This window comes from Xenopus laevis, chromosome 6L (genome assembly GCF_017654675.1).
Source record: "Xenopus laevis strain J_2021 chromosome 6L, Xenopus_laevis_v10.1, whole genome shotgun sequence".
Lineage (NCBI taxonomy): Eukaryota > Metazoa > Chordata > Amphibia > Anura > Pipidae > Xenopus > Xenopus laevis.
The window spans coordinates 90226094-90230855 of record NC_054381.1 but is presented as its reverse complement, the minus strand read 5'-3'; positions in this window follow the sequence as shown (position 1 = coordinate 90230855).

The following is a 4762-nucleotide window of genomic DNA, read 5'->3' as shown; positions in this document are numbered from 1 at the left end:
CATTCCAAACAGTAAATAACCCCTGTGGTTTTGCAATTGATATAGTTGTTGATGTGATGAACTTGGTCAAATCGATCGGTAAAGGTGGTGTTTTTGTGCATTTTGTCACACACATACTTTTAGATAGGGTTACATATATAAAGGAAGTAGGCCTACAAATAAGGGTTACCCCCGGCCTATTCCCACATTTCTAGATACAAATAACAGGTTAAGACACCCTATCTATAGTAATAGATATCCTCTTTACCTTCCCACAAGGTTACCTCTACCTGCGTCTAAAGCATTGTAGAATATTGTGCCACTTGAACTGTTCCCATTTCCATTACGTTTAAGTTCTCATCATTATTGGGTTTCTCCCTGCCAATACCTCAGACATGTACCATGTGGTGAAACGAAAAATATATGAAATTTCCTGCTGACGTGTATGAGATACCTTGACCAAGTGGCGAAGAAGGCTGTAACTTGGCGTTCTTAGTTTAGGGAGGCCTCCAGCGAGTCCATGCGATAGACAAAATCTAGCTTTGTAATCATCATGTCAAGTGGTGGAGCATGGTCTGTTATACAACAGTGTAATATAGCTTTTCTGCCAACTGCAGAAATTAAATTTGCCAGTTTCTTGTCTGGCTTTGAAATATTTGATGTTCTCCAAAAATTGCCCATAAAGGTGTAAGAGGGATCTTGATATGTGGTGTATGTTTACAATAAGAAATGAGCCTCTCCCAGAATTGTTTAATTACTGAGCAGGACCATAGACAATGATAGATGTCTGCTTTTGGGGCTTGGCACTTGGGACATGTATCATAGTCAGACCATCCCACCAATTTTCTCAATTCTGGTGAAAAATACCCCCTATGTAGAATATTTAGGAACATAACTTGGAAGTGGCTTGAGGTGAGAAATGAAGTAGATTGTAAATGTAGATTGAATATCATTTCTCGTGTAAATTCTGGAATTTGATGTAACCATTTTCCTACACCTCTTTCAAAGTCTTTGTCTGATAATGAAGGTTTTATAACTCTATAAATAAGTGAGATGGAGGGTTGTATTGAAGTAGATCGAAACAAACAGTTGATTAGGTTGTCAATATCTTTTGTTGGCACGGCTTTAATCACCGTCTGTATGTAGTGTCTTCATTGTAGGTAGGAGAATGAGTCCCATCTTATCTGAGGATATCTTTCTTTGAGATCAGTAAGAGAATACACAGTTGTGGGTGTACGCGTTACGTGTCTTATCTGCATAAACCCCTGTTCTGCCCACCTCAGAAAAGGCTGGCCGCTATAGTTATTTAGAAATTGTGGGTTGCTTATAAAAGACAGGAAAAATGATGCATAGGGAGAAATTGACAGTCTCTGATGTGCTGCTCGCCAGGCTCTAATTGTGGTATAGAGCAGTGGGTTGTCTTTTGCTGTGGATGGGAGCTGTTTCTCATGGGAGTGCAAAAGAAAGGCTAAGGACATGTTTGGTATTAATGCTTGTTCTAGCTTGGGGAGTGCAAATAGTTCTCTATTGTTAATCCAGTCTGCCGCGTAGCGGAGGTTACAAGCTAAATTGTCTGTATATCTGGTAAGTTTATTCCTCCTTGTGACTTAGATTGTTGGAGTTTCAATCTGCTGATTTGAGAATGGCTACTTTCCCAAATAAATCCTTGAGAGTCAACAACTCGGCAACATTTGTAAAAGATAGAGTAACCGAGGAAACCATACCATTTTGACTAAGTGGCACTTTCCCAGGTAATTTACTGGTAGGTTTGACCACACCTTGAGTTCTTGAGTGAGTTTATTCAATAGGGGGGTAATGGTTAAACTATATAGTGTATGTAGTTGTGGAGGAATATGAATCCCCAGAAATTAAATAGTCCTAGTAGCCCACTTAAACGGAAACGGACCACGCCACTTGTTTCTTAATTGTAAATTAAGAGGCATCACTATTGTCTTATTCAAATTTACTTGAAATCCGGCCACTTTGCTAAACATTTCAATGTTGGTTAGCAGAGCAGGGATTGCCTCTGATGGATTGGTAAGATATCGTCCGCAAATGCATTTAATTTAAAGTGTTGGGTATAACCAAATTTTTAATTGTTTAACATTGTATGATTAAAATTGTACATGTGCATCACATTTGCTAAAATCCTAGTTAGTTTGTCCATGAAGGAGAAAAATGAATCTTGACTCTAAACTGCCCAATGCCTGGAGCCTTATTGTAATTCAGTAACATCATACTGAGATCCAAATCTTTCTACCTATTGTTTTAGCAACTAATAGCTCTTTAGAAGTAGAATTCTGCAAAATGACAATTCTTACTGTATAAAGTTTAGTAAAGTCATTTCAGAGAAACAAATGTACAGTACATATTTTGTTACTTTTCTCCTTGCAGAAGGAAGTGCAATCAAGTAGTTATGCTTTCTTCCGCCATCTTATATGCACAAGAGTGATGTCAACATACTACAGGGGCGTAACTACAGAGGAAGCAGACCCTGCGGCTGCAGGGGGGCCCAGGAGTTAAAAGGGGCTCCATGAGGCCCTAACTAAAGTTACTCCATAGCTGGGATCCTAGTTCCCCCTATAACAGAGCATTCGGTCTGAAGCCAACAATTTACACATCTGCAGGATTTTGTGCCCTTAAAGGAAAAGGAAAGGCTTTGTGCACTTGGGGGTGCCAAATGTTAAGCACCCTCAAGTGATTGTATTGACTTACCTGACACCCTGGGTCGGTGCTCCTATCAGCAGAAAATTGCACCGGCTCGGGGTTATACCAGTGAGCACCACGGAGCAATCCTCTTCCTTCTTCCTCTTTCCTTCGAGATGCTGGGCATGCACAGTAGAACGAAAAGCCAAACTTTATCTATAAAGTCGGCTATTTCGTTCAACTGCGCATGCGTCTGCCCTGGGAAATTTGAAGAAAGAAGAAGCTCCATGGTGCTCACTGGTATAACCCCGGGCTGGTGCAGCTTTCTGCTGATAAGAGCACTGGCCCAGGGTTTCAGGTAAGTCAATACAATCACTTGGGCCTTTGCTTCTCCTTTAACAGTATAAAGCAACAGTAGTGACACTCACAGCTAAGCCCAGATTTTTGAAAGCATTCAGTATCGCCCCTGGGTGTAACTACAGGTCATGCAATTGATGCTCAAAAATGCAGTAGTCAGGAGGGAGCATTTCTGAGTTTTGCTCATTCGATTAAAGTCACAAAAAAAATAGCAATACATTTGTAGCCTTACAGAGCATTTGTTTTTTATATGGGGTCAGTGACCCCCAATTGAAAGTTGGAAAGAGTCAAAAGAAAAAAGCAAATAATTATAAAACTATAAAAAATAAATAATTGAAACATTGCTTAGAATTGGCCATTAGATAATGTACTAAAAATTCACTTAAAGGTGAGGCAACCCATTTAAAACTCCTTTATCTGTAGTGCTGGCGAATAATGCAAATATGTAACAATAGCCTTGGCTAATGTATATAAAGTTTTGGGCTTCCAATGAACAACCATTGAATGAAGATGGTCCAATGAAATAGCAGAAAACATAAGAAAGAAGAATTCACAGATACTGAAAATAAATATATACAGGGGAGATCCTGGCCCCTCCGCCGCCTGAGGCAGCAGCAGTTGCTGCTGCCCCCCCTCCCCTGGAAATTCGCTCTTAATGTACCAGGAGCAGCATTTTTGCTGCCCCTGGTACCTAGTGGGGCGCTGCCGCCTGAGGCGACAGCCTCAACTTGCCTCATTGGCAAAGCACCCCTGAATATATAATGCGATAGTTGAGTATGTCCTTTCTGTGTTTGTGCAGATTCTTTCTGGATGCTCCAGTTTCCTCCCTGAGAAGGAAATTGTAGCTTAAATGGTATCTGATGAAATTGACTCTGGTGTGCATATATGTGTGGTCCTATGGCAAGAAATTTAGATTTTAAGATTTTAGCTTAATATGTATAATTAAACCATCCCTGTAAGCAGTATTTTTGCTCTACATAATAATTAAAATAATTATATAAAATGTGTACAAATCATACCAAGGAGCCCCAAGAAGTGCCCACCACAAAGGCATTTTGGCAAGATCAATATTTATTCCAGTGCTGAGCTGGTGCATAAATTGTGGCTTTCTTAATAAATGTTTTGCACAAAAAAACTTAAGTCACTTATTTGTTATTTATATATTTTACCAATCTTCAGGCTGAATTTTTAGTGTTACACTGTGGTTTTCCATGGAACTATAGCCGTTGGGCAGTGGCAAACAGCTGTGTCTTCATTTGGCATATGTGTCCGAGCTGAACCAAAGATTTTTGATCACTGTTCTTTATTCATGATTAATAATTTCAGATTTCAAAACAGGAAAACAAATTGTCCTCTGTGGCTAGAAATGTCACTAATTCCTTTCTTATAAATATAAATGGCCTATTTATTCATTTCCTGGCGCTTCATACCAACCAAGATGGGTTTGTTGTTTTCTTGTTTGTTAGAATCCCCAAATAGTGATGAGCAAAACTGGTGCATATTAATCCACATACAAAATGTGCCTGGCCAGATCCTAAAATAAACAGCAGGAAAATCAGCCTTGAGTGTTTTTTCACAGCTATGCTATGCAGCTGGCTTCTGCTACAATGTTTCAAAAGTATTTACAAATAACCTTAATTTTCTGTGCATTGAAAGTAACTTAAAATCGGTATTTCATATATTTTGCAACATTTTATTTAGGGGTTTACATCCAGCCTATTATCAGATTAACTGTGATTTGCACCAAGACGAGATTAAAAATACAAGTGCAGTTTTCTAG